Source organism: Hoplias malabaricus, chromosome 2 (genome assembly GCF_029633855.1).
Source record: "Hoplias malabaricus isolate fHopMal1 chromosome 2, fHopMal1.hap1, whole genome shotgun sequence".
Lineage (NCBI taxonomy): Eukaryota > Metazoa > Chordata > Actinopteri > Characiformes > Erythrinidae > Hoplias > Hoplias malabaricus.
Genome location: NC_089801.1, coordinates 13,240,652 through 13,254,295, shown reverse-complemented (window position 1 = coordinate 13,254,295; position 13,644 = coordinate 13,240,652). Strand labels below are relative to the sequence as shown.

The 13,644-nt window shown below is 46.9% G+C and overlaps 36 non-coding genes across 36 annotated transcripts in view; all 36 read left to right on the top strand.

Moving 5' to 3' along the window:
* The first annotated feature begins 345 nt into the window (after window positions 1-345).
* Window positions 346-417, top strand: trnaq-cug (transfer RNA glutamine (anticodon CUG)). The gene has a single exon. It is a non-coding gene; the product is annotated as a tRNA-Gln (tRNA).
* Window positions 418-811: 394 nt separating this feature from the next.
* trnaf-gaa (transfer RNA phenylalanine (anticodon GAA)) lies at window positions 812-884 on the top strand. The gene has a single exon. It is a non-coding gene; the product is annotated as a tRNA-Phe (tRNA).
* A 290-nt stretch (window positions 885-1,174) lies between these two features.
* Window positions 1,175-1,246, top strand: trnaq-uug (transfer RNA glutamine (anticodon UUG)). The gene has a single exon. It is a non-coding gene; the product is annotated as a tRNA-Gln (tRNA).
* Window positions 1,247-1,471: 225 nt separating this feature from the next.
* Window positions 1,472-1,544, top strand: trnaf-gaa (transfer RNA phenylalanine (anticodon GAA)). The gene has a single exon. It is a non-coding gene; the product is annotated as a tRNA-Phe (tRNA).
* A 227-nt stretch (window positions 1,545-1,771) lies between these two features.
* On the top strand, window positions 1,772-1,843 carry trnaq-cug (transfer RNA glutamine (anticodon CUG)). The gene has a single exon. It is a non-coding gene; the product is annotated as a tRNA-Gln (tRNA).
* A 337-nt stretch (window positions 1,844-2,180) lies between these two features.
* trnaq-cug (transfer RNA glutamine (anticodon CUG)) lies at window positions 2,181-2,252 on the top strand. The gene has a single exon. It is a non-coding gene; the product is annotated as a tRNA-Gln (tRNA).
* Window positions 2,253-2,646: 394 nt separating this feature from the next.
* On the top strand, window positions 2,647-2,719 carry trnaf-gaa (transfer RNA phenylalanine (anticodon GAA)). Its single transcript has one exon. It is a non-coding gene; the product is annotated as a tRNA-Phe (tRNA).
* Window positions 2,720-3,008: 289 nt separating this feature from the next.
* On the top strand, window positions 3,009-3,080 carry trnaq-uug (transfer RNA glutamine (anticodon UUG)). The gene has a single exon. It is a non-coding gene; the product is annotated as a tRNA-Gln (tRNA).
* A 225-nt stretch (window positions 3,081-3,305) lies between these two features.
* trnaf-gaa (transfer RNA phenylalanine (anticodon GAA)) lies at window positions 3,306-3,378 on the top strand. Its single transcript has one exon. It is a non-coding gene; the product is annotated as a tRNA-Phe (tRNA).
* Window positions 3,379-3,605: 227 nt separating this feature from the next.
* On the top strand, window positions 3,606-3,677 carry trnaq-cug (transfer RNA glutamine (anticodon CUG)). Its single transcript has one exon. It is a non-coding gene; the product is annotated as a tRNA-Gln (tRNA).
* A 337-nt stretch (window positions 3,678-4,014) lies between these two features.
* Window positions 4,015-4,086, top strand: trnaq-cug (transfer RNA glutamine (anticodon CUG)). The gene has a single exon. It is a non-coding gene; the product is annotated as a tRNA-Gln (tRNA).
* A 394-nt stretch (window positions 4,087-4,480) lies between these two features.
* Window positions 4,481-4,553, top strand: trnaf-gaa (transfer RNA phenylalanine (anticodon GAA)). Its single transcript has one exon. It is a non-coding gene; the product is annotated as a tRNA-Phe (tRNA).
* A 289-nt stretch (window positions 4,554-4,842) lies between these two features.
* trnaq-uug (transfer RNA glutamine (anticodon UUG)) lies at window positions 4,843-4,914 on the top strand. The gene has a single exon. It is a non-coding gene; the product is annotated as a tRNA-Gln (tRNA).
* A 219-nt stretch (window positions 4,915-5,133) lies between these two features.
* On the top strand, window positions 5,134-5,206 carry trnaf-gaa (transfer RNA phenylalanine (anticodon GAA)). Its single transcript has one exon. It is a non-coding gene; the product is annotated as a tRNA-Phe (tRNA).
* Window positions 5,207-5,433: 227 nt separating this feature from the next.
* Window positions 5,434-5,505, top strand: trnaq-cug (transfer RNA glutamine (anticodon CUG)). Its single transcript has one exon. It is a non-coding gene; the product is annotated as a tRNA-Gln (tRNA).
* A 337-nt stretch (window positions 5,506-5,842) lies between these two features.
* trnaq-cug (transfer RNA glutamine (anticodon CUG)) lies at window positions 5,843-5,914 on the top strand. The gene has a single exon. It is a non-coding gene; the product is annotated as a tRNA-Gln (tRNA).
* A 394-nt stretch (window positions 5,915-6,308) lies between these two features.
* trnaf-gaa (transfer RNA phenylalanine (anticodon GAA)) lies at window positions 6,309-6,381 on the top strand. Its single transcript has one exon. It is a non-coding gene; the product is annotated as a tRNA-Phe (tRNA).
* Window positions 6,382-6,671: 290 nt separating this feature from the next.
* On the top strand, window positions 6,672-6,743 carry trnaq-uug (transfer RNA glutamine (anticodon UUG)). Its single transcript has one exon. It is a non-coding gene; the product is annotated as a tRNA-Gln (tRNA).
* A 525-nt stretch (window positions 6,744-7,268) lies between these two features.
* trnaq-cug (transfer RNA glutamine (anticodon CUG)) lies at window positions 7,269-7,340 on the top strand. Its single transcript has one exon. It is a non-coding gene; the product is annotated as a tRNA-Gln (tRNA).
* Window positions 7,341-7,677: 337 nt separating this feature from the next.
* On the top strand, window positions 7,678-7,749 carry trnaq-cug (transfer RNA glutamine (anticodon CUG)). The gene has a single exon. It is a non-coding gene; the product is annotated as a tRNA-Gln (tRNA).
* A 394-nt stretch (window positions 7,750-8,143) lies between these two features.
* trnaf-gaa (transfer RNA phenylalanine (anticodon GAA)) lies at window positions 8,144-8,216 on the top strand. Its single transcript has one exon. It is a non-coding gene; the product is annotated as a tRNA-Phe (tRNA).
* A 290-nt stretch (window positions 8,217-8,506) lies between these two features.
* trnaq-uug (transfer RNA glutamine (anticodon UUG)) lies at window positions 8,507-8,578 on the top strand. Its single transcript has one exon. It is a non-coding gene; the product is annotated as a tRNA-Gln (tRNA).
* A 219-nt stretch (window positions 8,579-8,797) lies between these two features.
* trnaf-gaa (transfer RNA phenylalanine (anticodon GAA)) lies at window positions 8,798-8,870 on the top strand. The gene has a single exon. It is a non-coding gene; the product is annotated as a tRNA-Phe (tRNA).
* Window positions 8,871-9,097: 227 nt separating this feature from the next.
* trnaq-cug (transfer RNA glutamine (anticodon CUG)) lies at window positions 9,098-9,169 on the top strand. The gene has a single exon. It is a non-coding gene; the product is annotated as a tRNA-Gln (tRNA).
* Window positions 9,170-9,506: 337 nt separating this feature from the next.
* trnaq-cug (transfer RNA glutamine (anticodon CUG)) lies at window positions 9,507-9,578 on the top strand. Its single transcript has one exon. It is a non-coding gene; the product is annotated as a tRNA-Gln (tRNA).
* A 394-nt stretch (window positions 9,579-9,972) lies between these two features.
* On the top strand, window positions 9,973-10,045 carry trnaf-gaa (transfer RNA phenylalanine (anticodon GAA)). Its single transcript has one exon. It is a non-coding gene; the product is annotated as a tRNA-Phe (tRNA).
* Window positions 10,046-10,334: 289 nt separating this feature from the next.
* Window positions 10,335-10,406, top strand: trnaq-uug (transfer RNA glutamine (anticodon UUG)). The gene has a single exon. It is a non-coding gene; the product is annotated as a tRNA-Gln (tRNA).
* A 225-nt stretch (window positions 10,407-10,631) lies between these two features.
* Window positions 10,632-10,704, top strand: trnaf-gaa (transfer RNA phenylalanine (anticodon GAA)). Its single transcript has one exon. It is a non-coding gene; the product is annotated as a tRNA-Phe (tRNA).
* A 227-nt stretch (window positions 10,705-10,931) lies between these two features.
* trnaq-cug (transfer RNA glutamine (anticodon CUG)) lies at window positions 10,932-11,003 on the top strand. Its single transcript has one exon. It is a non-coding gene; the product is annotated as a tRNA-Gln (tRNA).
* A 337-nt stretch (window positions 11,004-11,340) lies between these two features.
* trnaq-cug (transfer RNA glutamine (anticodon CUG)) lies at window positions 11,341-11,412 on the top strand. Its single transcript has one exon. It is a non-coding gene; the product is annotated as a tRNA-Gln (tRNA).
* Window positions 11,413-11,806: 394 nt separating this feature from the next.
* Window positions 11,807-11,879, top strand: trnaf-gaa (transfer RNA phenylalanine (anticodon GAA)). Its single transcript has one exon. It is a non-coding gene; the product is annotated as a tRNA-Phe (tRNA).
* Window positions 11,880-12,169: 290 nt separating this feature from the next.
* trnaq-uug (transfer RNA glutamine (anticodon UUG)) lies at window positions 12,170-12,241 on the top strand. Its single transcript has one exon. It is a non-coding gene; the product is annotated as a tRNA-Gln (tRNA).
* Window positions 12,242-12,466: 225 nt separating this feature from the next.
* trnaf-gaa (transfer RNA phenylalanine (anticodon GAA)) lies at window positions 12,467-12,539 on the top strand. The gene has a single exon. It is a non-coding gene; the product is annotated as a tRNA-Phe (tRNA).
* A 227-nt stretch (window positions 12,540-12,766) lies between these two features.
* On the top strand, window positions 12,767-12,838 carry trnaq-cug (transfer RNA glutamine (anticodon CUG)). The gene has a single exon. It is a non-coding gene; the product is annotated as a tRNA-Gln (tRNA).
* A 337-nt stretch (window positions 12,839-13,175) lies between these two features.
* On the top strand, window positions 13,176-13,247 carry trnaq-cug (transfer RNA glutamine (anticodon CUG)). The gene has a single exon. It is a non-coding gene; the product is annotated as a tRNA-Gln (tRNA).
* Window positions 13,248-13,641: 394 nt separating this feature from the next.
* The window catches only part of trnaf-gaa (transfer RNA phenylalanine (anticodon GAA)), a 73-nt gene continuing 70 nt past the window's right edge, over window positions 13,642-13,644 (top strand). The window contains exon 1 of the tRNA in view: window positions 13,642-13,644. This exon is cut by the window's right edge and continues 70 nt beyond it. This is a non-coding gene — a tRNA (tRNA-Phe).

The window sequence follows — 13,644 nt, the reverse complement described above, 5'->3', positions numbered from 1 at the left end:
TGGGACCTGCTGCTCGGTTTCCTTTGCTAGAGTCTCGGAGCAGCTGCCTTAACCGCGTGACGGAGCAATCCTGTTAACACCCGCTGATCTGGGCCGAATTGTAATTCTGTTAAAACGTTTCCACCCACATGCAAGGGAACCTTCTCTACAGAGTGTGAAGTGCTGGAATCTTGCGCTAAAATGCAAACTTGTGCTTCATTTCATACAATTCCCACTTTGTGATATTTGGTTCCTCTCAAGACGTTTTACTCCTCGTGAACGGAGTAATTAAATCTTACCCATTGTTGCCGCAGCTTGCAAATTAAGAATTAGGAATTGTGATGCGAACGTTCCCGAAGGGTCGGAGGTTCCATGGTGTAATGGTTAGCACTCTGGACTCTGAATCCAGCGATCCGAGTTCAAATCTCGGTGGGACCTACTCTTAGTGTTTCCTTCTGCCAATCTTTCAAGGTATGTTTTTGGGACGCCAAACATCAACTGAGTGAACAGCGATTGCCCGCTTGGTATCAGAGATTCGCTATGTATTGCAAGCGTGGCTAAACTAACAAGAAAGAGCCCTCGCGGCACAACGTAGACCGCATCGTTCACAAGCAAGGAAGCAAACTGAAGTTTGGTGTCATGTAGGGCGCGCTTTCTAAGAAACTTGTACAATCAAAAGAATTTTGAAGGTAGCATTTGCTAATTGTGGTGGTGAAACTTGGCAATGTCTCCTGTGAAGCCATTTTTGTTGTTCCAACAAATCTACTTTAGGCGTCCAATGTAGGTCCGAACTTCTCCGACCGTGACCGTGACCGCCGCGTGTTTCTTTTATGCCGAAATAGCTCAGTTGGGAGAGCGTTAGACTGAAGATCTAAAGGTCCCTGGTTCGATCCCGGGTTTCGGCAGACTCAGAGACCTGACTTTGCATTAGGTTTTTAACGGCTGACAATTCAATGTCTCGCATTGTTTTTTGGAATGGTTACCTTGAGCTACTGCAATGCCCTTCATTCTGAGTGTCTTCCAGTGAAAAATCTATACAATCATCAATTAGACAGAGTTCTGCTCTCTCGAGTTCACTCGGGTCCCGCTCCTCTCAAGATTCCCCCCTCGTGCTCTGACAGAGATCATCCCTGTCACGGACACCTGGAGTGACCGTCTTGGGGCTTTGGTTGGGAAAGCGAAAAAGCTTCTCAGCGGTTCCATGGTGTAATGGTTAGCACTCTGGACTTTGAATCCAGTGATCCGAGTTCAAATCTCGGTGGAACCTAGTGTTTGATGCATGTGAACCTAGCCTTTCGTGACTGCCCTCTGTTATATGAAAATGGAAAAAGGTATAATAGGCCAAACCACAGGGATGTAACCACGTTGAGGAACCGAACTGATGTCAGAGAGTAGAGTCCTTAATTCTGTGAATACTAAACAACCCTGTCTTTCTGGCCATCGACGTCTGCATTTCTGCAATTTTGATCACTTGCCTGCATACGGCGTTCGAGCCGAAATAGCTCAGTTGGGAGAGCGTTAGACTGAAGATCTAATGGTCCCTGGTTCGATCCCGGGTTTCGGCAAGCGGAGCTTCGGATCCTCCAAAGCGTCCTTGTGAAGGAGGTTTTTTCCATGTTGTCAGACATCATGCCTACTTGCATCACAAGTTCCTGGCTTACTGTTAGTGTCAACAAGAATGAAATTGACCAAAGTGGAAGCAGCTCACTCATATATAGCTGTAAATCTTTACAATAACACTCCTGTCAGTTTTCGCTCCTCAGTCGTACTCTCAGTGGCTGACGCTTGCAGAGGTTCCATGGTGTAACGGTTAGCACTCTGGACTCTGAATCCAGCGATCCGAGTTCAAATCTCGGTGGGACCTGCTGCTCGGTTTCCTTTGCTAGAGTCTCGGAGCAGCTGCCTTAACCGCGTGACGGAGCAATCCTGTTAACACCCGCTGATCTGGGCCGAATTGTAATTCTGTTAAAACGTTTCCACCCACATGCAAGGGAACCTTCTCTACAGAGTGTGAAGTGCTGGAATCTTGCGCTAAAATGCAAACTTGTGCTTCATTTCATACAATTCCCACTTTGTGATATTTGGTTCCTCTCAAGACGTTTTACTCCTCGTGAACGGAGTAATTAAATCTTACCCATTGTTGCCGCAGCTTGCAAATTAAGAATTAGGAATTGTGATGCGAACGTTCCCGAAGGGTCGGAGGTTCCATGGTGTAATGGTTAGCACTCTGGACTCTGAATCCAGCGATCCGAGTTCAAATCTCGGTGGGACCTACTCTTAGTGTTTCCTTCTGCCAATCTTTCAAGGTATGTTTTTGGGACGCCAAACATCAACTGAGTGAACAGCGATTGCCCGCTTGGTATCAGAGATTCGCTATGTATTGCAAGCGTGGCTAAACTAACAAGAAAGAGCCCTCGCGGCACAACGTAGACCGCATCGTTCACAAGCAAGGAAGCAAACTGAAGTTTGGTGTCATGTAGGGCGCGCTTTCTAAGAAACTTGTACAATCAAAAGAATTTTGAAGGTAGCATTTGCTAATTGTGGTGGTGAAACTTGGCAATGTCTCCTGTGAAGCCATTTTTGTTGTTCCAACAAATCTACTTTAGGCGTCCAATGTAGGTCCGAACTTCTCCGACCGTGACCGTGACCGCCGCGTGTTTCTTTTATGCCGAAATAGCTCAGTTGGGAGAGCGTTAGACTGAAGATCTAAAGGTCCCTGGTTCGATCCCGGGTTTCGGCAGACTCAGAGACCTGACTTTGCATTAGGTTTTTAACGGCTGACAATTCAATGTCTCGCATTGTTTTTTGGAATGGTTACCTTGAGCTACTGCAATGCCCTTCATTCTGAGTGTCTTCCAGTGAAAATCTATACAATCATCAATTAGACAGAGTTCTGCTCTCTCGAGTTCACTCGGGTCCCGCTCCTCTCAAGATTCCCCCCTCGTGCTCTGACAGAGATCATCCCTGTCACGGACACCTGGAGTGACCGTCTTGGGGCTTTGGTTGGGAAAGCGAAAAAGCTTCTCAGCGGTTCCATGGTGTAATGGTTAGCACTCTGGACTTTGAATCCAGTGATCCGAGTTCAAATCTCGGTGGAACCTAGTGTTTGATGCATGTGAACCTAGCCTTTCGTGACTGCCCTCTGTTATATGAAAATGGAAAAAGGTATAATAGGCCAAACCACAGGGATGTAACCACGTTGAGGAACCGAACTGATGTCAGAGAGTAGAGTCCTTAATTCTGTGAATACTAAACAAACCTGTCTTTCTGGCCATCGACGTCTGCATTTCTGCAATTTTGATCACTTGCCTGCGTACGGCGTTCGAGCCGAAATAGCTCAGTTGGGAGAGCGTTAGACTGAAGATCTAAAGGTCCCTGGTTCGATCCCGGGTTTCGGCAAGCGGAGCTTCGGATCCTCCAAAGCGTCCTTGTGAAGGAGGTTTTTTCCATGTTGTCAGACATCATGCCTACTTGCATCACAAGTTCCTGGCTCACTGTTAGTGTCAACAAGAATGAAATTGACCAAAGTGGAAGCAGCTCACTCATATATAGCTGTAAATCTTTACAATAACACTCCTGTCAGTTTTCGCTCCTCAGTCGTACTCTCAGTGGCTGACGCTCGCAGAGGTTCCATGGTGTAACGGTTAGCACTCTGGACTCTGAATCCAGCGATCCGAGTTCAAATCTCGGTGGGACCTACTGCTCGGTTTCCTTTGCTAGAGTCTCGGAGCAGCTGCCTTAACCGCGTGACGGAGCAATCCTGTTAACACCCGCTGATCTGGGCCGAATTGTAATTCTGTTAAAACGTTTCCACCCACATGCAAGGGAACCTTCTCTACAGAGTGTGAAGTGCTGGAATCTTGCGCTAAAATGCAAACTTGTGCTTCATTTCATACAATTCCCACTTTGTGATATTTGGTTCCTCTCAAGACGTTTTACTCCTCGTGAACGGAGTAATTAAATCTTACCCATTGTTGCCGCAGCTTGCAAATTAAGAATTAGGAATTGTGATGCGAACGCTCCCAAAGGGTCAGAGGTTCCATGGTGTAATGGTTAGCACTCTGGACTCTGAATCCAGCGATCCGAGTTCAAATCTCGGTGGGACCTACTCTTAGTGTTTCCTTCTGCCAATCTTTCAAGGTATGTTTTTGGGACGCCAAACATCAACTGAGTGAACAGCGATTGCCCGCTTGGTATCAGAGATTCGCTATGTATTGCAAGCGTGGCTAAACTAACAAGAAAGAGCCCTCGCGGCACAACGTAGACCGCATCGTTCACAAGCAAGGAAGCAAACTGAAGTTTGGTGTCATGTAGGGCGCGCTTTCTAAGAAACTTGTACAATCAAAAGAATTTTGAAGGTAGCATTTGCTAATTGTGGTGGTGAAACTTGGCAATGTCTCCTGTGAAGCCATTTTTGTTGTTCCAACAAATCTACTTTAGGCGTCCAATGTAGGTCCGAACTTCTCCGACCGTGACCGTGACCGCCGCGTGTTTCTTTTATGCCGAAATAGCTCAGTTGGGAGAGCGTTAGACTGAAGATCTAAAGGTCCCTGGTTCGATCCCGGGTTTCGGCAGACTCAGAGACCTGACTTTGCATTAGGTTTTTAACGGCTGACAATTCAATGTCTCGCATTGTTTTTTGGAATGGTTACCTTGAGCTACTGCAATGCCCTTCATTCTGAGTGTCTTCCAGTGAAAATCTATACAATCATCAATTAGACAGAGTTCTGCTCTCTCGAGTTCACTCGGGTCCCGCTCCTCTCAAGATTCCCCCCTCGTGCTCTGACAGAGATCATCCCTGTCACGGACACCTGGAGTGACCGTCTTGGGGCTTTGGTTGGGAAAGCGAAAAAGCTTCTCAGCGGTTCCATGGTGTAATGGTTAGCACTCTGGACTTTGAATCCAGTGATCCGAGTTCAAATCTCGGTGGAACCTAGTGTTTGATGCATGTGAACCTAGCCTTTCGTGACTGCCCTCTGTTATATGGAAAAAGGTATAATAGGCCAAACCACAGGGATGTAACCACGTTGAGGAACCGAACTGATGTCAGAGAGTAGAGTCCTTAATTCTGTGAATACTAAACAACCCTGTCTTTCTGGCCATCGACGTCTGCATTTCTGCAATTTTGATCACTTGCCTGCGTACGGCGTTCGAGCCGAAATAGCTCAGTTGGGAGAGCGTTAGACTGAAGATCTAAAGGTCCCTGGTTCGATCCCGGGTTTCGGCAAGCGGAGCTTCGGATCCTCCAAAGCGTCCTTGTGAAGGAGGTTTTTTCCATGTTGTCAGACATCATGCCTACTTGCATCACAAGTTCCTGGCTCACTGTTAGTGTCAACAAGAATGAAATTGACCAAAGTGGAAGCAGCTCACTCATATATAGCTGTAAATCTTTACAATAACACTCCTGTCAGTTTTCGCTCCTCAGTCGTACTCTCAGTGGCTGACGCTCGCAGAGGTTCCATGGTGTAACGGTTAGCACTCTGGACTCTGAATCCAGCGATCAGAGTTCAAATCTCGGTGGGACCTCCTGCTCGGTTTCCTTTGCTAGAGTCTCGGAGCAGCTGCCTTAACCGCGTGACGGAGCAATCCTGTTAACACCCGCTGATCTGGGCCGAATTGTAATTCTGTTAAAACGTTTCCACCCACATGCAAGGGAACCTTCTCTACAGAGTGTGAAGTGCTGGAATCTTGCGCTAAAATGCAAACTTGTGCTTCATTTCATACAATTCCCACTTTGTGATATTTGGTTCCTCTCAAGACGTTTTACTCCTCGTGAACGGAGTAATTAAATCTTACCCATTGTTGCCGCAGCTTGCAAATTAAGAATTAGGAATTGTGATGCGAACGCTCCCGAAGAGTAAGAGGTTCCATGGTGTAATGGTTAGCACTCTGGACTCTGAATCCAGCGATCCGAGTTCAAATCTCGGTGGGACCTACTCTTAGTGTTTCCTTCTGCCAATCTTTCAAGGTATGTTTTTGGGACGCCAAACATCAACTGAGTGAACAGCGATTGCCCGCTTGGTATCAGAGATTCGCTATGTATTGCAAGCGTGGCTAAACTAACAAGAAAGAGCCCTCGCGGCACAACGTAGACCGCATCGTTCACAAGCAAGGAAGCAAACTGAAGTTTGGTGTCATGTAGGGCGCGCTTTCTAAGAAACTTGTACAATCAAAAGAATTTTGAAGGTAGCATTTGCTAATTGTGGTGGTGAAACTTGGCAATGTCTCCTGTGAAGCCATTTTTGTTGTTCCAACAAATCTACTTTAGGCGTCCAATGTAGGTCCGAACTTCTCCGACCGTGACCGTGACCGCCGCGTGTTTCCTTTATGCCGAAATAGCTCAGTTGGGAGAGCGTTAGACTGAAGATCTAAAGGTCCCTGGTTCGATTCCGGGTTTCGGCAGACTCAGAGACCTGACTTTGCATTAGGTTTTTAACGGCTGACAATTCAATGTCTCGCATTGTTTTTTGGAATGGTTACCTTGAGCTACTGCAATGCCCTTCATTCTGAGTGTCTTCCAGTGAAAAATCTATACAATCATCAATTAGACAGAGTTCTGCTCTCTCGAGTTCACTCGGGTCCCGCTCCTCTCAAGATTCCCCCCTCGTGCTCTGACAGAGATCATCCCTGTCACGGACACCTGGAGTGACCGTCTTGGGGCTTTGGTTGGGAAAGCGAAAAAGCTTCTCAGCGGTTCCATGGTGTAATGGTTAGCACTCTGGACTTTGAATCCAGTGATCCGAGTTCAAATCTCGGTGGAACCTAGTGTTTGATGCATGTGAACCTAGCCTTTCGTGACTGCCCTCTGTTATATGAAAATGGAAAAAGGTATAATAGGCCAAACCACAGGGATGTAACCACGTTGAGGAACCGAACTGATGTCAGAGAGTAGAGTCCTTAATTCTGTGAATACTAAACAACCCTGTCTTTCTGGCCATCGACGTCTGCATTTCTGCAATTTTGATCACTTGCCTGCATACGGCGTTCGAGCCGAAATAGCTCAGTTGGGAGAGCGTTAGACTGAAGATCTAAAGGTCCCTGGTTCGATCCCGGGTATCGGCAAGCGGAGCTTCGGATCCTCCAAAGCGTCCTTGTGAAGGAGGTTTTTTCCATGTTGTCAGACATCATGCCTACTTGCATCACAAGTTCCTGGCTCACTGTTAGTGTCAACAAGAATGAAATTGACCAAAGTGGAAGCAGCTCACTCATATATAGCTGTAAATCTTTACAATAACACTCCTGTCAGTTTTCGCTCCTCAGTCGTACTCTCAGTGGCTGACGCTTGCAGAGGTTCCATGGTGTAACGGTTAGCACTCTGGACTCTGAATCCAGCGATCCGAGTTCAAATCTCGGTGGGACCTGCTGCTCGGTTTCCTTTGCTAGAGTCTCGGAGCAGCTGCCTTAACCGCGTGACGGAGCAATCCTGTTAACACCCGCTGATCTGGGCCGAATTGTAATTCTGTTAAAACGTTTCCACCCACATGCAAGGGAACCTTCTCTACAGAGTGTGAAGTGCTGGAATCTTGCGCTAAAATGCAAACTTGTGCTTCATTTCATACAATTCCCACTTTGTGATATTTGGTTCCTCTCAAGACGTTTTACTCCTCGTGAACGGAGTAATTAAATCTTACCCATTGTTGCCGCAGCTTGCAAATTAAGAATTAGGAATTGTGATGCGAACGCTCCCGAAGGGTCGGAGGTTCCATGGTGTAATGGTTAGCACTCTGGACTCTGAATCCAGCGATCCGAGTTCAAATCTCGGTGGGACCTACTCTTAGTGTTTCCTTCTGCCAATCTTTCAAGGTATGTTTTTGGGACGCCAAACATCAACTGAGTGAACAGCGATTGCCCGCTTGGTATCAGAGATTCGCTATGTATTGCAAGCGTGGCTAAACTAACAAGAAAGAGCCCTCGCGGCACAACGTAGACCGCATCGTTCACAAGCAAGGAAGCAAACTGAAGTTTGGTGTCATGTAGGGCGCGCTTTCTAAGAAACTTGTACAATCAAAAGAATTTTGAAGGTAGCATTTGCTAATTGTGGTGGTGAAACTTGGCAATGTCTCCTGTGAAGCCATTTTTGTTGTTCCAACAAATCTACTTTAGGCGTCCAATGTAGGTCCGAACTTCTCCGACCGTGACCGTGACCGCCGGGTGTTTCTTTTATGCCGAAATAGCTCAGTTGGGAGAGCGTTAGACTGAAGATCTAAAGGTCCCTGGTTCGATCCCGGGTTTCGGCAGACTCAGAGACCTGACTTTGCATTAGGTTTTTAACGGCTGACAATTCAATGTCTCGCATTGTTTTTTGGAATGGTTACCTTGAGCTACTGCAATGCCCTTCATTCTGAGTGTCTTCCAGTGAAAAATCTATACAATCATCAATTAGACAGAGTTCTGCTCTCTCGAGTTCACTCGGGTCCCGCTCCTCTCAAGATTCCCCCCTCGTGCTCTGACAGAGATCATCCCTGTCACGGACACCTGGAGTGACCGTCTTGGGGCTTTGGTTGGGAAAGCGAAAAAGCTTCTCAGCGGTTCCATGGTGTAATGGTTAGCACTCTGGACTTTGAATCCAGTGATCCGAGTTCAAATCTCGGTGGAACCTAGTGTTTGATGCATGTGAACCTAGCCTTTCGTGACTGCCCTCTGTTATATGGAAAAAGGTATAATAGGCCAAACCACAGGGATGTAACCACGTTGAGGAACCGAACTGATGTCAGAGAGTAGAGTCCTTAATTCTGTGAATACTAAACAACCCTGTCTTTCTGGCCATCGACGTCTGCATTTCTGCAATTTTGATCACTTGCCTGCATATGGCGTTCGAGCCGAAATAGCTCAGTTGGGAGAGCGTTAGACTGAAGATCTAAAGGTCCCTGGTTCGATCCCGGGTTTCGGCAAGCGGAGCTTCGGATCCTCCAAAGCGTCCTTGTGAAGGAGGTTTTTTCCATGTTGTCAGACATCATGCCTACTTGCATCACAAGTTCCTGGCTCACTGTTAGTGTCAACAAGAATGAAATTGACCAAAGTGGAAGCAGCTCACTCATATATAGCTGTAAATCTTTACAATAACACTCCTGTCAGTTTTCGCTCCTCAGTCGTACTCTCAGTGGCTGACGCTTGCAGAGGTTCCATGGTGTAACGGTTAGCACTCTGGACTCTGAATCCAGCGATCCGAGTTCAAATCTCGGTGGGACCTGCTGCTCGGTTTCCTTTGCTAGAGTCTCGGAGCAGCTGCCTTAACCGCGTGACGGAGCAATCCTGTTAACACCCGCTGATCTGGGCCGAATTGTAATTCTGTTAAAACGTTTCCACCCACATGCAAGGGAACCTTCTCTACAGAGTGTGAAGTGCTGGAATCTTGCGCTAAAATGCAAACTTGTGCTTCATTTCATACAATTCCCACTTTGTGATATTTGGTTCCTCTCAAGACGTTTTACTCCTCGTGAACGGAGTAATTAAATCTTACCCATTGTTGCCGCAGCTTGCAAATTAAGAATTAGGAATTGTGATGCGAACGCTCCTGAAGGGTCGGAGGTTCCATGGTGTAATGGTTAGCACTCTGGACTCTGAATCCAGCGATCCGAGTTCAAATCTCGGTGGGACCTACTCTTAGTGTTTCCTTCTGCCAATCTTTCAAGGTATGTTTTTGGGACGCCAAACATCAACTGAGTGAACAGCGATTGCCCGCTTGGTATCAGAGATTCGCTATGTATTGCAAGCGTGGCTAAACTAACAAGAAAGAGCCCTCGCGGCACAACGTAGACCGCATCGTTCACAAGCAAGGAAGCAAACTGAAGTTTGGTGTCATGTAGGGCGCGCTTTCTAAGAAACTTGTACAATCAAAAGAATTTTGAAGGTAGCATTTGCTAATTGTGGTGGTGAAACTTGGCAATGTCTCCTGTGAAGCCATTTTTGTTGTTCCAACAAATCTACTTTAGGCGTCCAATGTAGGTCCGAACTTCTCCGACCGTGACCGTGACCGCCGCGTGTTTCTTTTATGCCGAAATAGCTCAGTTGGGAGAGCGTTAGACTGAAGATCTAAAGGTCCCTGGTTCGATCCCGGGTTTCGGCAGACTCAGAGACCTGACTTTGCATTAGGTTTTTAACGGCTGACAATTCAATGTCTCGCATTGTTTTTTGGAATGGTTACCTTGAGCTACTGCAATGCCCTTCATTCTGAGTGTCTTCCAGTGAAAATCTATACAATCATCAATTAGACAGAGTTCTGCTCTCTCGAGTTCACTCGGGTCCCGCTCCTCTCAAGATTCCCCCCTCGTGCTCTGACAGAGATCATCCCTGTCACGGACACCTGGAGTGACCGTCTTGGGGCTTTGGTTGGGAAAGCGAAAAAGCTTCTCAGCGGTTCCATGGTGTAATGGTTAGCACTCTGGACTTTGAATCCAGTGATCCGAGTTCAAATCTCGGTGGAACCTAGTGTTTGATGCATGTGAACCTAGCCTTTCGTGACTGCCCTCTGTTATATGAAAATGGAAAAAGGTATAATAGGCCAAACCACAGGGATGTAACCACGTTGAGGAACCGAACTGATGTCAGAGAGTAGAGTCCTTAATTCTGTGAATACTAAACAACCCTGTCTTTCTGGCCATCGACGTCTGCATTTCTGCAATTTTGATCACTTGCCTGCGTACGGCGTTCGAGCCGAAATAGCTCAGTTGGGAGAGCGTTAGACTGAAGATCTAAAGGTCCCTGGTTCGATCCCGGGTTTCGGCAAGCGGAGCTTCGGATCCTCCAAAGCGTCCTTGTGAAGGAGGTTTTTTCCATGTTGTCAGACATCATGCCTACTTGCATCACAAGTTCCTGGCTCACTGTTAGTGTCAACAAGAATGAAATTGACCAAAGTGGAAGCAGCTCACTCATATATAGCTGTAAATCTTTACAATAACACTCCTGTCAGTTTTCGCTCCTCAGTCGTACTCTCAGTGGCTGACGCTCGCAGAGGTTCCATGGTGTAACGGTTAGCACTCTGGACTCTGAATCCAGCGATCCGAGTTCAAATCTCGGTGGGACCTACTGCTCGGTTTCCTTTGCTAGAGTCTCGGAGCAGCTGCCTTAACCGCGTGACGGAGCAATCCTGTTAACACCCGCTGATCTGGGCCGAATTGTAATTCTGTTAAAACGTTTCCACCCACATGCAAGGGAACCTTCTCTACAGAGTGTGAAGTGCTGGAATCTTGCGCTAAAATGCAAACTTGTGCTTCATTTCATACAATTCCCACTTTGTGATATTTGGTTCCTCTCAAGACGTTTTACTCCTCGTGAACGGAGTAATTAAATCTTACCCATTGTTGCCGCAGCTTGCAAATTAAGAATTAGGAATTGTGATGCGAACGCTCCCGAAGGGTAAGAGGTTCCATGGTGTAATGGTTAGCACTCTGGACTCTGAATCCAGCGATCCGAGTTCAAATCTCGGTGGGACCTACTCTTAGTGTTTCCTTCTGCCAATCTTTCAAGGTATGTTTTTGGGACGCCAAACATCAACTGAGTGAACAGCGATTGCCCGCTTGGTATCAGAGATTCGCTATGTATTGCAAGCGTGGCTAAACTAACAAGAAAGAGCCCTCGCGGCACAACGTAGACCGCATCGTTCACAAGCAAGGAAGCAAACTGAAGTTTGGTGTCATGTAGGGCGCGCTTTCTAAGAAACTTGTACAATCAAAAGAATTTTGAAGGTAGCATTTGCTAATTGTGGTGGTGAAACTTGGCAATGTCTCCTGTGAAGCCATTTTTGTTGTTCCAACAAATCTACTTTAGGCGTCCAATGTAGGTCCGAACTTCTCCGACCGTGACCGTGACCGCCGCGTGTTTCCTTTATGCCGAAATAGCTCAGTTGGGAGAGCGTTAGACTGAAGATCTAAAGGTCCCTGGTTCGATTCCGGGTTTCGGCAGACTCAGAGACCTGACTTTGCATTAGGTTTTTAACGGCTGACAATTCAATGTCTCGCATTGTTTTTTGGAATGGTTACCTTGAGCTACTGCAATGCCCTTCATTCTGAGTGTCTTCCAGTGAAAAATCTATACAATCATCAATTAGACAGAGTTCTGCTCTCTCGAGTTCACTCGGGTCCCGCTCCTCTCAAGATTCCCCCCTCGTGCTCTGACAGAGATCATCCCTGTCACGGACACCTGGAGTGACCGTCTTGGGGCTTTGGTTGGGAAAGCGAAAAAGCTTCTCAGCGGTTCCATGGTGTAATGGTTAGCACTCTGGACTTTGAATCCAGTGATCCGAGTTCAAATCTCGGTGGAACCTAGTGTTTGATGCATGTGAACCTAGCCTTTCGTGACTGCCCTCTGTTATATGAAAATGGAAAAAGGTATAATAGGCCAAACCACAGGGATGTAACCACGTTGAGGAACCGAACTGATGTCAGAGAGTAGAGTCCTTAATTCTGTGAATACTAAACAACCCTGTCTTTCTGGCCATCGACGTCTGCATTTCTGCAATTTTGATCACTTGCCTGCATACGGCGTTCGAGCCGAAATAGCTCAGTTGGGAGAGCGTTAGACTGAAGATCTAAAGGTCCCTGGTTCGATCCCGGGTTTCGGCAAGCGGAGCTTCGGATCCTCCAAAGCGTCCTTGTGAAGGAGGTTTTTTCCATGTTGTCAGACATCATGCCTACTTGCATCACAAGTTCCTGGCTCACTGTTAGTGTCAACAAGAATGAAATTGACCAAAGTGGAAGCAGCTCACTCATATATAGCTGTAAATCTTTACAATAACACTCCTGTCAGTTTTCGCTCCTCAGTCGTACTCTCAGTGGCTGACGCTTGCAGAGGTTCCATGGTGTAACGGTTAGCACTCTGGACTCTGAATCCAGCGATCCGAGTTCAAATCTCGGTGGGACCTGCTGCTCGGTTTCCTTTGCTAGAGTCTCGGAGCAGCTGCCTTAACCGCGTGACGGAGCAATCCTGTTAACACCCGCTGATCTGGGCCGAATTGTAATTCTGTTAAAACGTTTCCACCCACATGCAAGGGAACCTTCTCTACAGAGTGTGAAGTGCTGGAATCTTGCGCTAAAATGCAAACTTGTGCTTCATTTCATACAATTCCCACTTTGTGATATTTGGTTCCTCTCAAGACGTTTTACTCCTCGTGAACGGAGTAATTAAATCTTACCCATTGTTGCCGCAGCTTGCAAATTAAGAATTAGGAATTGTGATGCGAACGCTCCCGAAGGGTCGGAGGTTCCATGGTGTAATGGTTAGCACTCTGGACTCTGAATCCAGCGATCCGAGTTCAAATCTCGGTGGGACCTACTCTTAGTGTTTCCTTCTGCCAATCTTTCAAGGTATGTTTTTGGGACGCCAAACATCAACTGAGTGAACAGCGATTGCCCGCTTGGTATCAGAGATTCGCTATGTATTGCAAGCGTGGCTAAACTAACAAGAAAGAGCCCTCGCGGCACAACGTAGACCGCATCGTTCACAAGCAAGGAAGCAAACTGAAGTTTGGTGTCATGTAGGGCGCGCTTTCTAAGAAACTTGTACAATCAAAAGAATTTTGAAGGTAGCATTTGCTAATTGTGGTGGTGAAACTTGGCAATGTCTCCTGTGAAGCCATTTTTGTTGTTCCAACAAATCTACTTTAGGCGTCCAATGTAGGTCCGAACTTCTCCGACCGTGACCGTGACCGCCGCGTGTTTCTTTTATGCC